This window comes from Pagrus major, chromosome 19 (assembly GCF_040436345.1).
Source record: "Pagrus major chromosome 19, Pma_NU_1.0".
Taxonomy (NCBI): Eukaryota; Metazoa; Chordata; class Actinopteri; order Spariformes; family Sparidae; genus Pagrus; species Pagrus major.
Window position 1 is genome coordinate 5,545,946 of NC_133233.1, and position 20,046 is coordinate 5,565,991.

Consider the following 20,046-nt stretch of genomic DNA (forward strand, 5'->3'; position numbering starts at 1 on the left):
GCATATGTGCACACTCTGAATCACAGTTCAGTTTTGTTGTGAATGTTCCCAGGGTCTCCACCTTGTGTGTTTCAGAGTGAGAAACTGCCAGCAGAGGTTAGTTACATAAGCCATTTGGGTGTTACATCATTGTTTTGGGGCCCCCGATCTGGAGAGCTGGGGCTCAGGCTCAGGCTTCATATGGGTCCGATGGGTCCGCTGCCTCCCATAGACCTCATCTGAGGAGGAGAAGGAGGAGGGGGCGGCAGGGGAGCTATTGGAAGCAGATGCTCAGTGAGTCTCCCCTGCTGGGAGTCATGGCCCAGCACTCGTGATGAAACAAGCTTCCACCTGTAACATCAGTCTGGAACATAGCATGTGTTTCTGGGTTTTTTGTCTGTCAGTGTTTGCTGATTAACTGACGTACGTTGGAAGAATGGTTTGGGTGGGCTTGGTTGCCATGACATCAAAGGGGAAACATGCAAAACAGGAATGATTTATAGGCCTATAATCCTCCAAACAACCCCACCTCTTTTGTCCACTGCCAGTAAATCAATCTCAAGAAAACCCGTAAATATTCATAAAAACGTTGTGGGCAAGAGTTGTATTGTAGTAAACAAATAATTTTTTTTGCGAAAACAAAAAAGGAAAATGTCATATTCGGAGGATTCTGTGTATTTTTTATACTTTGGTTCTCGAGTGATCTGGATCAACAGAGAAACCATGAAGATATAAAGCCCATTAGCCTGAAACAGCATGCTTTATAGTGGTTTGGTGAGCGTTGGGGTCTGCACACATATTTGGCTTAGTGCAAAGCAGCGCACAGCACAGTGCAAAAGTCATTGCTAGTTTCAGACTGATGCAGTTGTCATTTTCACGCCCAGCGCCCAAGTTGTGTAAATAGCAAATGTACTTGCGCCCACCTGTGCTCCCCTGGGCGTGTTGGTCTTAGTTAAGTGAGGTGTGGTCAGGAACACTGATGGCGGATCAGCATCTTGATATGCCACACCTGTGAGGTGGGATGGATTATCTCGGCAAAGGAGGAGTGCTCACTAACACAGATTTAGACAGATTTGTGAACAATATTTGTGGGAAATGGTCTTTTGTGTATATAGAAAATGTTTTAGATCTTTGAGTTCAGCTCATGAAAAATGGGAGCAAAAACAAAAGTGTTGCATTTATATTTTTGTTCAGTGTATTTATGACCGTCCGACCTGATCCACGTGCACACACAGAGGGACACACAGCAGCGCTCCTCCTCCTCCTCCTCAGTTTAATATCAGTGTATTTCTTCATATGCAGTCAAACAGAGTTCTTGATGGGACAGGTGTTTGTGAAATGGCGCGGCAGAGGGTCCAGCAGCCGAGGACCACACCCCTGTCCCTCAGTGAAGACGATTGCTACGGTTTAATGTGTGTCAGGCCCTGGCATACCTGGCTCTTAAAGGGAATGGGAGACCACACTTGGATTGGTTTGATTTATGTTCCACACAAAGCATACCCATGACCAATTCAGAGTCTAAATGCCACCTATTTGCGTGGTGCGCCACACTTTGTGCCCAGATTATCCAACGTTTAACTGTCAAAATGGACTTGGTCATGCCTTAAATGCACTCTATGCAGCACTATAGACTGTATAAATAGGGCCTATTGTGTTCCAGATCACTAGCTTGTGAACCTTTACCCTTCTTTACACATAAAGATCCCTGTTATTTTAAGAACATCTGTGTTGCTCAGTGGTCTAAGTTGTGCACCATGTAAAATCAAGACCTGAACCTGATGCAGCTTCTTTGTTACAAGGTTTGCGTTTGATCTCTCAGTCTTGTTGGATTCTCCTCTTTGAACAGTCTAATAAAGGCAAAAGGACATTTTTAAGTAATTTAAAACCTTTTATCAGCCTCTGTTGGCAGATGGGACTGCACCAAGATTCAGATTCAGATGATGAGTAAGTGAAATTGTAAAGGTATTTGAGGATGAAGGATTGGGTGGTTCAAGGAGGAAAGTAAGTTTAGAAAGCCAGATATTTGATAGTAATCACTTACTCACTGTTTGTATCAATCGTATCGGATTATAATAATTATGTGCTATGTGATGGTAAAAAATTCTTGCTTGTTGCCAATTTAATAACATTCCATGTCAAATTGGGCAGTATGGATAAAATCTCTCACAGTATATGGAATTTTGGGTTATTAATATATATTATGGCTGCAATTAATTATTGAATTATCATTTTCATCACAGATTGATCTGCAGATTATTTTCTCAATTAACTGTTGGTCTATAAGATATCAGAGAAACATGAATTGCCAATACAAGCTCCTAAAGCTAGGGTTGGGTCCCAAACTTGGCACATAAGTGTACCCACTGAACATTGGTTCTAGTGAGTACTGATTCCTGTTAAATCAATCGGTGCCAAATTTTGGTGTCTGAGAGCTCATCTTTGGAGTAACTATACAGAGAAAGCGAGACAGCAAGACGTCACCCCTCCAACAAGTCACAGTTGTGTCAGGGAAACAAGGGCAGGTGGGAGTATTTTCTACAGTCGCCCCTCAAATGTGGTAACATATTTGATAATAACATTAGTCTTTACCAGACTGAGTGGTTTCAGGATCTGCTATCAAGGGGAGGGGGATTAGTTTTGCAACAGGTCTTATGTACAGTTTCCTTTTGATGCTCACCTCCACTGTACGGATGCGCCCATCTTCACTGGGAATAAGGCGGGTTACCTTCCCAATAGGCCAGAGTCCTCTGGGCAGCTGTGGGTCAATTACCATGACTACATCAGACACTGCTAGATTGATATTGTCCCTTTGCCACTTCTGTCGGGTTTGAAGGCTGGGTAAGTAGTCTTTAATAAAGCGTTTCCAGAAGTGGTCAGCTAGGATCTGGCTGAGTCTCCATCTTCTGGGACCAATAAGGTCTGAATCACCATACACTGCCTGGGGAAGGGTAGCATCCCGCCGCCCCATGAGAAGCAAATTTGGGGTCACAGGGTCGGGATCAGCCAGGTCTGATGACACATACCCCAGGGGTTTTGAGTGGAGGATACCTTCGATTTCTATCAAAACAGTGTTGAGTACTTCCTCTGTAACAGTTTGTGCCCCCAGCCTCACTCGTAATGCTGTTTTGATAGATATCACCTCCCTCTCCCACATTCGTCAAAAGTGGGGGCCATTTGGGGGGTTAAACTTGAACCTGAGTTCCTTTGCTCCTCCTTTAAAGTTTGTTACACAGTCTGATAAGAGTTCAAAAGGTTGACCTCGGCGTGCTGTGAAACGTCACAGGGCCATAAGAAAGCTGTCAGTGTCCAGGCTTGTGAGAATTTCTATATGGAGGCAGTGAGTTGTAAGACATTTGAACAGTAACCCCCCTCTTTTATCTGTTTTGCGACCCACTTTTATGAGCAATGGACCAAAACAGTCCATACCTGTAGACCAAAATGGAGGCTGGGTTAAACAGACTCTGGAAGGGGGCAGGTCTGCCATTTTGGGAATAATGGGTTTAGCTCTCCATTTCCTGCATTCGATACAAGTCCACTGATGTTTCTTAATGGCTTGTCGGCCTCTGAGAATCCAGTATGAACGTCTGATCTCTACATAGACCCTCCCAGGACCAGGATGCAGAAGGTGGGTGTGTAGTAATCCTTTATCATCAGACGGGTTACTGTATGTCTGGGGTCTAAGACAATGGGGTACATTGCTCCTGGTTCAAGATCCTCTGCCAATCGCAGTCTGCCTCCTACTCTGATAAGGTTTAGCTTGTGCTCAAATTGTGGAGCAAGGGAAGAGAGGCGACTTTTAGTGGGAAGTTCTTTACTTGACTTGAGGGCATGGAAATCCTCTGGGAAGCTTTCTGATTAGGCTTTTGAGAGAAGGAGTGTTTCAACCTCTGCTTGGGTGAAAGATGGGGTTCCAGTGGGGGTGTGGTTGGCTGTATCCTGAAGGCGTTGAGGGGTTGCCTCAATAAGGTCTTGCCAGGTACTGAACTGACTGGGGTCTGGTAGATCTGAGTGCCTTTAGATCTGTGTAAGGCCACAAAACAAAGGCTTCCTTAGGTCTGGGACTGGGCCTTGAATGTTTGATAGGTGGACTGCCCATTGATTGGAAGGAGTAGCTAGAAATTCTGGGCCTCTATTCCATCTAGACAGTTCTGTCAACTCCATTAGTCTCTTGCCTCTGGTAATATCGTCAGCAGGATTGTGACGTGTTTCAACATAACGCCACTGGTCAGGGGAGGTTAGATCTAGGATTTCTGTGATGCGGTTTGCAACAAACACTTAATACCACCATGACTCTGACTGTAGCCAGATTAAGACTACAGTGGAATCTGACCAGAACACAGTTTTGTTAATAGGGTTTGTTAAGTCACTCTTAAGCAACTGAGACAGTTGCGCTCCTGTCAGAGCAGCTGACAGCTCAAGGTGAGGGATGGTGAGCTGTTTTTTGGGGGCTACACGTGATCTGGCCATGACAAATGAAACATGAGTTCCTCCCTGCTCATCCTCCATCCTCAAAGAGGCAACAGAACCATAAGCTCTCTCAGATGCATCACAGAAAATATGTAACTGTCTTTGTCTCACAAGAAAAGGTACTCTAGATTCATACCATCTTGGATACTGGATTCTGGCCAGGTCAGAGAGTTCATTTTCCCACTCCATCCATTCTTGCTGCAGGTCACCTGGAGGTATGGGGTCATCCCACTCTCGTCTTTTCATCCAGAGCTGTTGGAGAAGGACTTTAGCTCTGGTGGTGTAGGGTATTATATATCCGGTGGGGTCATACTGAGTGGCAAGTACTTTGTGTACATTCCTCATGGTAAAGGTGTTACACACTTCTGGCCTATGCTTATAACCTAGTGTGTCAGTTGTAAAGTGCCAACTTAGCTCCAAGGTGCCCTCTGTTGGTTCAATCCTGTCATGGCTCAGCCAACGTTCTGTGCTATCAGACTGGGCCTCTAGGGGTAAATGGTCTACTACAGACTGGATGTTGCTGGCCCACTGCCTGATGTCGAAGCCTCCAGAGGATAACACATCCCTCAGCTTGATAACCAGGTGCTTTGCCTCTTGAGGGCAAGGGAGGGAATGCAAACAGTTGTCTACATAGAAGGACTGAAGGACTATGTCTGCTACATTGGGGCTGTGCTCTTGATGTTCCTGTGCATGTCTTTTAACAGCATAAATGGCACAGCAGGGGCTGCAGGTGGTGCCAAAAGGTAGTACTTGCCACTCATATACATCAGGAGTAGGCCTGCACGATATGAGGAAAATCTGCGATGTGCGATAACACTGTTCAATATTGCGATGACGATATAAATTGCGATAAATAAACAAATATTGAAGTTTGCATATTATTAACTATACAGTTAATAATAGTGTTTCCGCATTAATAGGTACACTGCTAACATAGACCCCAAACATTGAATAGCCAATGTCCACTGAATAAAGAATGAAATAAATTATTTCGAACATGCTTTTATTGAACAAACTGCACATGAATACCCAACCAATTAAGCAGAACATTAATTTAAATAAGACATTATAACTATATGAAGTTTAATTTCCCCTGCTCCCTTTAAACTATTTTCTTGTAAACTCAACCAAAACATCTCTTACCATGCAGAGTTGAAATAAATAAAACATCAAGGGGGAAACAACTTAAATAATTAAATAAATATAAATTAAACATGGCACTTTAAATTAACTGTAATGTCTCTCATCACAATCGTCAAGGCCCTTGACTCTGCCTAACAAGGTGCAGAGATCTATAGTATGAGGGACAAAACTGAAATAGAGTAGGGCCAGCCCACTAAATCAAGAGAAAATAAAATCAGGAAAAAATATCTACCCGTTAGGGCAAGTTACAACCTTAGTTATTCCCTTAACACAAGTTCTTGGCCAAGAAAACCAGCATGTTAACTTTGTTAGGTTGTTACCACATTCCCAGATGTGCTGATGTGCTCACACAGTACCTGTCATTGTAACACGTTGTAACAGTCAGTTATTTAATGTAGCGGCACTAGGTGGCGCCTCCTTTTGTTTAGTGGGTAATGTAACCTGTACGATGAAGAAGAGCAGGTGTACTTCCGCTCCTCATGAGAAAGGATACCGCTAACAGAGCGAAGACTTCCCTTTTTATTTTGTGAAGTGTTGGTAGAAGAACCTCGGCCTGTGTTCATTTGCATGTATGCCTGTAACATTAGTGCCGTAGAGACCTGGCATGGTGCGGTCAGTGTTATGAATAAAAGTGCCGTGCGGAAACCCCCACATGTTGCCTGCCGTCTCTTGAGTAACCGGAGCAACCGCACTAAAGTGGACCATCACCTTCCCCTTCACCAGCCCACGTTACAACGTCGTCTCTCCTGAATCCAAAATAAGTTCATATAGCAGAAGTGCTGTTTCTTTTCACCACAAGGCCTTCGTCGACCATTGTCATCGCTTTTTTCTCCTCCCTCAGCCATCATAACCTGGCAATCACCACCAAACTGATGCCGATTAATTTTGTCAGGGTAGCTAACGGCTAGCTGGGGCTTCATCTGATTGGCCTTTGTAAACAGGGCTCCGCCTGATAGGCTAAATGTTAGCATGCTCATGGCGCATGTAAACAAAATGATTTTTCTTATTCATCGCGTGTCAGGCAGTCTTTTGCGATGTGTTTATCGCACATGTTCATATCGCGATGACGATGAAAATTCGATTTATCGTGCAGCCCTAATCAGGAGGATCCTCTTTTTTTAGGTCACGCCACAGAAATCTTATCAGTGGTCGGTCTTCAGGGCGGAGTCTTATTTGGTGGAACATGGATTTAATATCCCCACTGATTGCTACTTTGTGTCGTCGGAAGCGAAGCAGCACACCTAGTAATGATGGGCCTAGAATTGGTCCGGGGAGGAGTTGGTTATTCAAAGCTTGGCCTTGGTAGGAAAAAGAACAATTAAAGACAATGCAGGGTTTTCCATTGTGCTCAACTATGTGATGGGTGATGTACCAGGACTGTAATGATTTGGATATTTGCTCAGTAGTTAGTTTGGATACATAGTCTACTAGCACCAACTTGTCAATCTTCTTCAGTGTAGGGGCAGATTTTAGCATAGGTCTCCGAATTTGAATGGGGTTCTCAGGAGTCAGATGTCTGACTTGGGCTGCTACAGACTGACACTCTGCTTCGCTGTTTGCCATGTAGCAAAATCCACCAAGGTAAAGTGAGAGCCTGGCCTGGCTGAATGGTTATAGCGGATGAAGTTAGCAACTAAATCAGCCGGCAGCTTACTGAGGAGGTGTTGCTCTACTCAATCACTCATTCTCTATCAAGCTGGCTATAAGATTAATGCTGCAGCTTTGCTCCAACTCCAAACTATTATTTCAATAATAGTTCAACCCCAACTCCAATTAGAAACGATTTTTTCTTGCTCATCTTCAGCAATATTTCACTGTTAATGTTCAGCATTAATGAGTATGGCGAGCATGTTGTCACAGAGAGTAAAAAAGATGTGGACTATGTTTTATTTATTTTCCAGCACTGGATCGCACCACCTTGCTCTTAGCTACAGAAAGATGCTCTGATACGTACCTTTCAATCTGCTAAATTACTGACAAATTATAGTTGGCTATAATGAGCAACATGGTTGTCAGGGACAGGGCTAACGTTATATTCATAAGGGAAAATGATGGGGTCATTATTTACTGACTGGCATATATTTCACTTACAGACCAGTTAGCAACTTACCCTGAAGACACCGCTTCACTCTGTCTGTCCATACTACTGCCTGTACAAGGGAGTTGGAGTGTGCTCTGCTGGACATAGCATATAATGACATTATTGTAAATCACACCAAACAGGGTTTTCTTCATGATATGATCTGTAAAATAAAGTTTTCATATGGGCACATATCAGATTAATATGCAGCATTATCGATATGTCTGTAACAGGCCCATTTAGTGGCCATAATCGGTCAGGCTCTAGTCAGGATGGACTGCAACAGCCGACAAGGGTTGTGTGTTTACTGGGGATTAGCACCGCCACTAAGCAAGAGTTCAAGCCGGGAAATTGTGTCTTTTATGGAGAGGCTGTCATGCGACGTGTCTTTTTTGACAGATTCTTTGTTTGGCAAATTACATTTATATATTCTGCCAGCACTTTTATAGCATCTTCAAGCACATAGACAGTGGTGCTGCTTGACACACACTGTTAAGGCATTTATTATATACATATTTTGCAGCAGAACTTTTTCATGACGGTAATTAAAAGGACACTGTTGCTACTTTTAAATACCCACGCCCAGTCCAACCGAAACCATAGTTTGAAACCAATAGTCTTCAGCTCAACCTATGCAGACTCAAGTGACATCACTTGAGGACATTAATCAGATTTTGAGCAGCTCCCTCTGGAGCCACCGATATAAACACATTCTCATATTGCCCAACCATAATACCGGAGTTGCTGTCTGTATGTTCGTGTTGCATTCTAGTCAGTATTTAATTGTAACAGGGCTGCAGGGCCACTGGGTTCACAGACCTTACTGGCAGTGGAATCTGTCAAGTGTAGGGCGGGTATAGGCTGATGTAGGTCACAGAGACAATGCTGCAGTGTTGTCCAGTAATTGACAGGCATTTGATATATAAATGGATTTTGTTATGGTGGTTTTGGTTAACTCATTAATATTCATTGTTTTTTTATGTGTAGGTGTAGGTGTTGTAGTGTTGGAGTATGTTAACTAGATACTTGCAGATTTTTCATTGAACGATGAATGGAGGTATGCAGCCTGCTGTCCAACACTTTTTCACTACACTTTCTACATTTTGGATTTCTCTGGACTGTATGCTCAGTTTTCCAACGTATATATCTATTAGGGATGCAACAATATTCAATATTTTATCGAACTGTTCAATACGCCCTGTTAGGTTCAATACACAAAGGCAAATACAATACAATACAATACAATACAGTACAATACAATACTACAATAATGTTTGCTGTTTAACTTGATTGGATACTGCTTATGTTTTTTATGGAAGGCAATTAAGATAAGTGTTACATTTTTATAATAAGGTTTGTGGTTTGACTATATCTGCTTTTAATTATTTTTACATGCAATATTGCCTTTGCTAGTGTGAGTAGTTTTATACTAAGATATCGAAACCGTACCGTTACCGTGGCCCAAAAACCGTGATGCATACCGAACCATGGGAAAACTGTACCGTTGCATCCCTAATATCTATGGAAAGGTTAAAGATTAATTTATTTGTCACTTTATAACACCAGATTTGCAAAATGAAACTGAGTTGAAGTCCCTTTATGCTACATGACAAACAAAAAAACAAACTATTTTATTGAGAGGAGTGTGGATGATGAATTGGAGAATCTCACAGCCTGAGGAGAGAAGGTGCTCTGTAGTCTGGCAGTACGGCAGCAGATACTTCTGTATCTTTTGCCAGAAGGCAGCAGGGTGAACAGTATGTGGCTGGGTTGGGTGTTGTCTTTTAGTATCCTTTGAACTCTGAGCAGACATCTAAGGGAAAAAGGAGACTCTGTCACAGCTCTTATATTGAGTTGAAACACACTGTGGTGACTATTTTAATATGTTTTCAGGACCACGTGGCGTTCAGGGTCCTGGACACTGTGGAAGAAGAAAGTTGAACACTTCTGTCTCAATGGTCATCTTGTAAGTACATCAGTCCATTTGTTTTTCTCATTAAAACAGATTCTCAGAGTTTCTGAATGTTTCATGGGACAGAGGGATGGATCACCTTCAGCCAAGAGGACATAGTGTACATTACTGAGCAGCATGGCCCACTGATCACAGCAGGAAGGGGGGATATGAGCCTTTTCCTTTCCTGACGTCAACCAGACCTGAGGTCAGCCAGACATGAGCTGACCTTAACAAGACCTCTCTCTGTTGGTTCATGTCCTCCAGTGAGCGCTAACTATTTGTCAATGACATCATCTGTAGCTATGATGAGGTGAATCAACAACAGACCCTTGCTGTGCAGACAATGCCTAACTTTACACTGATCACCATGGTAACAGCTTGTTGTTCAGTTGGCGCGTTTGTAATAGTTTTTGATTTTACATGAGTTGTTATTTTTAAGTAGTTTTGGTCTCTCCTCTTGTTATTTTACTTCCAGCATTTAGTGTGGTTTTGGTAGTGTTACTTTTGCAAATGTTTACTTAAAGTTATGGTTCCATTCTACTTTTAGCACTATAGGGGTTGTATATTTTTATGAGATAATTAAAGGACCCCAGGTCATAAAGTATTTTTAAAACAGTTTTATCCACATAAATTCCCCATTCAATGTAATCATTCTCTAGTTTATCCTTCCACCACAAAAAGTAAAACAATGCATGTAATGTAAATTTTCATTTTACACTTGTTAGGTCAAAAAGATACTTTTTCCTGTATTTTACTTGTTTACAAGCTCCTTAGGACCGGATTCCATCTTAATTTGTGCCAATACAGTTGCCACAAAGAGTGCATTTATCCATTTTAAAGTAACTAAGGTGGTCAAAATATCATTTAGTATTGTTTTTAAAGGAGCAGTTCAAATGTTTTGAATATACACTTACAGCTAAGAGTTGGGTGAGAGTTGCATGAGCTAGGTGAGAAAATGAATTGCACTCTCATATCTGTACTATAGTGATGAACGAAGTACTTAAATCATATAAAAATTTCAGTGAAAGCAAAAATATAACAATAGCCTAGATAGTAGCCTAACTAGTAACCATACCTGTTAGAGTACAATATATCCATCTGAAATGTAATGGAATATAAACTATAAAGTAGCATTAAATGGAAATGGAAATGTACCTCAAAATTGTAAAAATAAAAAAAAATAATAAAAAAAAGTACAATTTCTAGGTACATTACATTAGTACATGTACTTTTCTACCACTAGTTATATTATTATAGGTTAAGCCACCCAGTAGTTTATAAAGTTAGTAGTTCATCTTTTACCTGCTGCAGCCCTAAAGTTATGAACACATAAATGCATCAATAGTTATAATTCAAGAATATAATGTACTTTATGATTCTGAAATTGACCATTTGCTAATTCAATTTATTCAGTCATGAAAACTAAGACTGTGTGTTTATTTAGTTTGTTAAGGCATATAAAATCAGTCAGTCAAGATCTTTCTCTTCTGATTAAAATGTCTTTCCCAAAGACTACATAATTTTGATGCAAAGTCCAAAAGTATAAATATAGATATAGTCAGCCGCTCAGACGTGTGCCACACATGCAGTTTTCTTCTTATTGTTAAATAATTATTTTTCCCAGCCATTACTTTAACTTTCTAGCTAATGCTCAGATATGAGAGTAGTATCGATGTTCTCATCTATTTCTCAATATGAAAGTGAACGATCATGTACAGTTTCAGCATTGTGGCCATATATCAGTATTTCCCCATAAAGTTTTTGACACTTGTTTCTAGTTCCTCACCTGAGTGGAGCTGATTTTACAGTGGAGAAGAATCTCCTGCCAGAAAACCTCCATACCTATCTCCCTGTTTGCTAAAGGTCTGGTAGTGTTAACAACCTTGAGGAACTGGACCAAGCAGCCCGTTTGTTCTGAGGAGAGCTTGATACACACACTCACAAAACCCTCCAATTACAGAGCGGACATTATTCCTGTCTACATGCAAATCACAATCGCCAGTTAAAATTTCCTGTACATTATTTCATCCTGCTGCTAGCATTGTTGATGGGGTTGTTTCGGGTTGATGTGCAACATGGACACACATTAGGCTGTTTCTAGATGCTAGAAGAGATTAGAACTCAGCAGCTGCTGTGTTGACACAATAGGCTGTGCGTTGCCAAGTACGCACGCACGCACGCACGCACGCACACACACACACACACACACACACACACACACACACACACACACACACATAAACAAACAAACAGGGGCTTGAGTGGCCTAATTGTGTCAGTGAGTGATGGAGTGCACTGAGAGCTTTAGTGGAGACCCTGGTGGGCTTTGGTCTGCTCACCAACATGTTTATTTCTCAGCAAGGTCATAAAATCTGACATGTGCCCCAAGTGAATTTTTTTTACACTCGCAGATGATCTCTTCCTCCCTCCGACATACCTCCTACATAAGTAACGTAATGCCTAATGTCCGTCCACAGTTCAAAGCATGGGAGCAACGCCGTGACTTAACTTTATTGTCCAGCTGAGGCTGGACAATCAGCATAAGCTGCAGATAACTGATAAGTGTATGCTCTGTCTCTGCATGCATCAATGCAGAATCTTCCACGTCCGCATCGTGCTGAATCTTATAATCGAGAAATTTCCACACCTCTACAAAAAGCAAACATCACGTTTTGGATTTTTTTCACACACTTTAACACTGAACTGTTTTTTCTACATCCTGCCTTGTATGTGTTAGTGAAAGATTCCTCATTGGCTCCTGATGGAGCTTGTTGCTCTCTTGAGTCAGATAGACATGACTCATGCTGAAACAGGATACTCCCATGACAGCAGGACTGAATCAAACAAAGGTTGCAAATAGGCAGTGCCAGTTGTTTCAGTCCAAAATATTTGTAATTCAGTTGATTTAATCACTTCTGATTGACGGGATTCTGCTTCACTCCTCTGCTGTGGAGGGAAACCTGGAACTCCACACGGGTTAGCTCATCCAACAAAAAATATCTGTAACATACTGTGTCTAGTTCAAATAAAAGACTCTGATGCAGCCGATTGTGGCGTGTGTGAGGTCAGTGTTTGATGTCATCAGGTGCTGTCCATCCCCCCCAATGGTCTAGCCAGTTAGCACTATCAGTGATATCACTGTCAGAGGTTCGGGGATGAGTTAAAGAGGAGTCATCATAGAGTCTAACTGCTCTGAGTTGACAGACGTGCATGGACACACACCTACACCTGGTGCTGCTCATCATTGTCCCTGGTCCGATGGCATGCTCGAGCTAAGAGCTTGCCTTTTATAGGAAAGCATTTGTACAGAATGCCTGGGAGTGGGGGGCTGCGTGGCTCTGAGTGTGTACACATGTACACACCCACAGACACACACTCCAACTGTGTAATAACCTTGATGCACAGTCCAGAGCTGCTGAATACTTCCCATTACATCACCTATACCAATGTATCTATTATTAATCTGATTAGCTTCAAGCACTTTCTGCTACAGGGACTCATGTCAAAGCCTGACCAGGCTACAATACTTAGGGTCCATACACATTACAATGTTAATAGATGTTGTCATGTCATATTGACAATGACCAGACAAACTCAGACAAAGAGCTGAAAAAGCCAAGTATTTCATGTGAATATTTAGAGTTTTTTAAATGGTTACCAACCAGTTTTTGGCCCTTTCTTTGCTTGTTACTCACACATTCACTCACTTTTATCTAGGGCTGACCTCAAAGCTTTGAGGCTTGGGCCATTGCCATGGTTATCAACGTCCAAATCCATATTTTTTCAGGGAGATTGTGAGTCAGCTGCATAAAAAAAAAAAGAAAAATACTGATAAAGAGCCATAAATGGAGATCCTCAGTGGTGTTTAATTTTCTTAAAACCTGCACACATAAAAACATCCCAAGCAGAAAAAAACATCATTGCAAGGCAGCAAAGTTTCACAATATTGGGTGTCTCCCTGATCACAGCTGCATTGAAGCTACAAGGACGTGCTGCTCTGACTCTGTTGTTTTGTTGTTTAACCTCTTGTCTCATTGCTGTGGTTGGGTTGCATTCAGCTGACATCAGCTGCTTGTAAAATAAAATGTACAGCCTGAAGACCTTTGCGTCAATTTTTCTACTTGTTGCAAAAATTCCCACTACGAGACAAAATAGAGTCGTCCAGCAGTGAAAAATGTTGTGGTCCTCACTTCCTGAGAAAAGGAAAAGACAATAGCCTATTAGGTCACAGATCTCCTGCAGGACCCAGAATCATGTCAGTGTCTGTGTTTGTCAGTTAGAGCCGTTGCTTTTCAGCCTTGTGGGAAAGTAGTTCCCTCTGCCTCTGAGCTGTTGCTTTTTCTGGTGTACTGTCCCTCTGTTTGACTCATCAGGGCCACTGGAAACAGTCAAAAGGAATTCCCTCCCTATCTCTGCTGGGTGAGTCCTTCCAACCCCCTCCAACCTCTTCACCCTCATTCCTCATTGGAGCTCATTAGGACCAGTTCCCATTTCTATTCATTGCTGTCAAAATGTCCGTTAGCGCTGTTAGACAGACTCCAGGTGTACGTGTCTGATGGTGATGAATCGTTGGCTGGGGTCCTGGTGACCCACTCCCAGATGCCAGGCTGACTCTGACTGCCTGTTGCTGCCTGAACGGGCCAACACTCATGTCACCGCCAATCCCACCCTGTGGTTTTGTGGGCTGTGGTTACTTGTGAGCCGCCAGTCGCTTCCAGTCTGGTCATGTGACTCGTAGTCCTTCCAGTCCTGCTCTCTGGCAGTCTCACTCTTTCTGTCCTGTTCTTCTCTACTAAGTCCTTGCTATCTCTCTCCTCCTTCCTGTTGATTCTGACTGTGGATACTGACTTTTACTGGAGATAATCTATTCTACAAGTAACTACTTGAAGCGGAGGAGCTATGAAAGGTACAGTTCCTTGTTCATACATCATCTAATCTGTCTTACTCTCTGTTTTTCCCATTTTGTCTTGCTTCAGCTGTACGGTTGCACTCACCGCGCTCTGCAGTGGATGTATCTGCTCATAAATGTGCTCTGAAGGCCTATTTATCTGCCGGGAGCCTGGGTGGCATGCTTTGGTAGAAGAGGGGGTCTGGATTTTGTAACAGCAGTTTTGCTACCGTTGAGTAGACATGTGGGTCATGGCAGTGTAGGATGATATAGGTGAAGACTGGAAAGGCTGATAGCTACAGCCCCTCTACCCCCTCCAGCCATCCCCTGGTGCTGTCATCGATGGTAGCTGTCCAGATAAGGTGCTCTCGCGCTATGAACACAGCATAGAATTTCTGGGGAAGAAAAACAAACAAAAAACTTAGTTCTTAGTTCTCTTCCTTCACTGTCTTTATTGCTGGTGCTGTGCTGTATCCTCATCATTTCTTTTTTGCCTCTTTCTTTCCTCCTCTAACCTCTTTATCTGCCCTCTCTGAAGCTCTTATCTACTCTTGCTCTGTCTATTTGTGGCTGGAAAATTACACCTCCAAATCTTTTCTAAAAGGTGCTCTGGGGTAAACTTTGCCTTAGGCCTTGTCTTGTGTAGGCCTGATGTGCACTGCATCAGAGACGTAGAAGAGGAGTTTGTGGATTGTTTAGTAAGAGAAGGGGAGACTTTTAAAACCAGCTTGGCACATCTGGAAAATTGAGTGATTTGAGTTGAGTTGGGGTACTAATGGGAGTGAAAGAGCTGCAAAGTCAAGTGAGGGCTTTGCTTAGCTGTGCCAGTTGCTACTAAGGATGTGATTAACAAAACAACCTTGCCTATTTCACTTTTAAATAGAGGCTTTTACAAATGGTTGTTCCAGTTTGACATAGATGGTTTGAAAGAGGAGTAACAGAATCCATCTGTCTTCTCTGGCCAAGATGTTTACATTGTTGTCCTCAAAGGAATGATTTTTCTCCTTCAGATGTAAGTGGACAGCAGAGTCTTGACCTGAGGAGTTGACCTCCTGTGGGTCAAACTGGGACGACCGTCTTTGAACAGAGGAGGTGGCCTAAGACATTACTTATCACCCACCTACAATGCTGTACTGAGTTCTCTCCCCAGACAGCTTAACAACCATTCACACCTGGGCTCACCTAGCCCTAGCAGCCCACATGAAGGCCGATACAGCACTTAGAATTACCATGACCTGAATGACTGAGAACCTTCATCGACAATTTACCTAATAATGAGGTAAGGGAAGGAAGAGAAGCAAATTCCAATATTTAAAAGAAGGAACTGTCAAATGCTTGGGCACTTTTGCATGAAAAATCCTTTGGTGATTAATCAGTTATTTAAATGGTTTCCAGATATTTTTTGTTGGTCAGCTAATGGATTCATCTACTACATGTTGCAGCTCTACTGGATTGCAGTTGTAAGTACAGTACATACTGTATAGTGTACTTTAAGTGTTTTTACTTTAAGTGTGTTTCATATAGATACATTACCTCATTGCGATCCATCCTGCGGTCTCTCTGTCACTTGCTTCCAAAACAAATGCACGTGTCGCTGGCACACGCTAGCGAAGATCTTCACGACAGCAGGCTCTGGTGTCGTACTGCTTTTGTCCAAAGGGGCCGCTAGAATCAACAAAAAATGAAAGTTCCTCGTAGTCACTTTAAGAACATCGGAGATTCAGCACCCTAAAACATGTCCATCCCAAAGTCTACCCAGCATGTTACTATCCTTAACCCATAAATCTACTTTTGCTATTGATCCTACTCATATAATGAGATGGATTTGTTTTAAATAACCAGATTGTTTTCTTTTGTCTTTGTCTCTGCAACCTGTTCTTGTGTATTTGTTCTCATTCCCCATCTGTTATTTCCTTTCACAACACTTTAAACAGACTTCTATTGTGTCTGTTTAATTGGTGCTGGTGGTTCATGCTCAGTGCTCAGTGTGAATGATGTCTCCTGCTGCTGGATGGTTTCAGGGCTGAACAGTCTCAGTCTGGTCTGTTCTGTCTGAGGAGTCATCCCTCGTTCATGAGCTCTGCATGTTATACAGAATATACAAAGCTGCTGAGTGTGAGTTTGCCTGCATGGCTGACCCTCATCAAAGGCAGTGAGGGAGAGGAGGGGGTTTATTAGTATGCATATTTCCAGTTTTTCTGCATCCCAAGACATTGTTGTGGTCTATCTGTAACTGTTTATGGAAAAACAGGAGGCAAGGTTTTTTGCCCTCAGTTTTGTGTGTTTTGCCGACAGTTCAGTGCAGTCAGGGCATGTTAGCAATCAACATTCAGCTCTCGCCTAACAAGGGGCTAAATTGAAGTCACATTTTCTCTGACATTTCTCTGCTGGCTTTGGAAGAACTAATGTTTCTGCCCTGCTAATTAGCCCTGGAGTGGCTGAACCCCGTCGCTTTCAAAGCTTATTCAAATTACAAAGAGCCTGCTGAAGAACCTCAGAGCTTGGCCCTGTGCCCAGACCTGCTTTCTCAACCAGCTGAAAAAATCATGAATCAATTTTAGGGTTTACCTTTTCACACTGCCATAAACAAATCAGTTGGCGTGATATATTGAAGAATAAAGTGGTGTTAAGACTTAGAAAGCCAACAAAGCAGACAGGATGCCATTGAGGTCATAGTGATTATTGTGGTTGTACCTTGTTGTCAACACCAGATGGAGCTCTTTGCTGTGAAGCTCCAAACCAAAGTGGAAGTCAGTTTTTGTTCATAATGATAGTGAGAACATGCCAGTTCAAATGATTCTGTTGCCCATTTGTTTAATAAACTATGACCCCCAAAAACATTTAATAAAAGATCCCTGCCTTTTGCTTTTATGTCTCCCTCTCTCCCCTTTTCCCTCCGGCTGGCAGTGTCCCAGTGTCCTCTCCTTTGCCCAGTGTGTCCTTTGTTCATTGGCCAGCTGAAACAGAGCCCTGTCCTTATCTTTGGGTCTGTGTGTGGGTTTGATTCCCTTCCTTCCTCTCCACCTGTCCGGTGCTGTCCTTCACTGTGCTTTTGAACCTCAAACGTGTCATCAGCATGATGAATGAGACATGTGTCTGCTTGTTGACTGAAGTATTGTATATGAAGTATTTTCATGTCACTTTCTAACAGACTTTGATGTCTTTGTTTGATGTCCACTGTGAGAAAGGTTTATGCCATCATGCCACAAATCATCAGACTAAGCCAGAGTTTTTTACTAGGATGTTGTCTACTGAGTGTGTCTACTGATCTTTGATGCTACTTCCTGTTGGTAGACCTGGACCAATCAGCTACGTGCCGCAAGAGAGTAACAGGCCAAAATACGTTTTGTTTAAAACCCCAGTAGTTGATGGAATTAAACACCTCACATACCAACTCTAGGTAAGGCTGGGCTATATGGCCTTAAAATAACATCACTTTCAACAGAGATTCATCAGCATTGGAACTTCTAGACTACCTTTTTAAATTTTGCCAAAAAACAATGTCACAATCTATTTAATTATGATCCACTGTGTAATTCATGGTCTTTTTTTCTCAATTTGTAACACTCTGTAGACTATAGCCAGACTTGACTATAGCCAGACTTGAAATAGCCTATGAATTTCTCCATTTACTCCACTAAAACACATTTATGATAACTTATCAGTCATTCTTCTAACTGTAATCGGTAAAGGAAAAGCCACATTAAGTAATTTGTCTAATCAGCATAGCCATCTAGTTGGCTACATCGTTCCTTTAGTTTGTCACAAGTATCTGTTAGTCAATGAGGTTGTGTAGAGAAAGAGGACATTAAATACAACAATCTCTACAATTGTGGACACCTTCAAGATTGATCATGATCGATTATTTATTTTTTAAAATAAGGCCACCACTACCCAAGTAGCTCAGTTTATTTTAGGATTTGCTGTTTAATAGCTCAATTTCCACCAGATGTATTATTTTTTAAATTATTTTATATAGATAAGTATATTGAGTCATTTGTGAAGCTGTAATGAGCAAATAACTGTCATTGTAGGGCTAAAACACCTCATCAGTTATCACATTCTTAATTGATTAATGTTTTGATGATGGACTCCTCATTTCAGCACTTACCTAAAGCGTGTGTTGTAACCATAGCAGTTGAGTTTGGAAAGACTTTCAAAAGTTGCCATGGTTCTCTGTACATAAATGCCAAAGGTTTTTCTTAATGGATGTAATTCAATGATCTCTAGCATTTAAGAAAGACTTTGAGGTCATTTTGCTTCATCTTGGCTTCCCAATGCCCCTAACTTGATTGGCTTCATGACTGCCATTTGTCACTTTCGTCAGTGGATTGATCTGGCCTGGTGCTCACGGAGTGGGAAAGCACCGTTCTAAATTTATCAGCCAGCCGCCCACCCCCAGGTTCATGCCTGTCGTGGATCTCGCCACAACACATGCGCCCCTAAAGGAGTGTTGTAGATAGAAAGTGGGTGGGGGGTGGCGAGTGTTGGCTGGCAGGGCCTGTGGACCTGTCAGTCTATCTTTATGTCCCAGTAGTTGTGCCTCCAGAGCTCTGACCTTCTCAGGGACGGTGGAACCAGTAGACTTTGAAAGAAACAGGGAAGTCTTTTAGCTAACTTCTTACTGTACCCACCTGAAAGACTTCAATTTTTTTTTCAAAGACTCAATGGCTTTTTGAAACGATAACCTACAATAAGAAGGTATGTGACTTTCTTTTGGTGATTGACTACAAGATTAGTTGTGTGTCAGAGTTGCTCAATGACTTTGGTAGTGAAACATTGTACTTCAATGCACTTTTTTTATGGTTTTATCAATTGGACTAAAAATTTGATAGTTTTGGGATTGATTTCAACTCAGACAGGCAGGAAAAGTGATTTTAAATGTACTTTTTTGAGAATGTGTTTCCATTCTGGATTAGGGTAATAAATAAAGTACAGTCTGGTTCATTTAACCTCTTCTGATGAGACTTTCAGATCCATGTCGGATTCTCCATTTTGACTTGAAGCAGCTCGGCACCAAATTACAGCAAACTCTGCTTGTGTCAGGGATTCATTACATTATTTGGTTTTTCTCTTAAAATGTGAAGTTCCTTCCAAACTCTCGACTGGAAGTGGGCCATTGGAAATTCATACCTCCATCAGTGCATTTATCTGTGGATATGTGAGTTGAGGAATAGTCTAAGTGAGCTCCTCCATGTGTGATTAATTCAGTGGTGAGTGACCGGCTGGGTAGACCACAGTTGTTCATTGTACTGCACCTGCTCTCTCTCTGTCAGGACACACAGACGTAAATAGAGCGCTGCCTAACAGGGCAACACGCACGCACACACACACACACATACACACACCAAACATTTCACCCAAGTTTTTCCACTGATACATGCACTGTCTTTAATCATTACTCATATACGCTTTGTCTTATCTTATAGTCAACACCTAACAATCTAAATGCATGTTATAATTGAGCCTCTGACTTCACTTCATAACTGAAGATTTATTCAGATGCTGCTGTATGCATCATTTAATCATGACACC

The 20,046-nt window shown here is 42.0% G+C and overlaps 1 long non-coding RNA gene across 1 annotated transcript in view; it reads left to right on the forward strand.

Annotated features, from left to right (window-relative positions):
• LOC141014633 (uncharacterized) overlaps window positions 1-20,046 on the forward strand; it is a 50,609-nt gene that overhangs the window by 5,055 nt on the left and 25,508 nt on the right. The window contains exon 2 of the long non-coding RNA XR_012180505.1: window positions 9,563-9,635. This is a non-coding gene — a long non-coding RNA (uncharacterized lncRNA). The remainder of the gene's footprint in view (window positions 1-9,562; window positions 9,636-20,046) is intronic.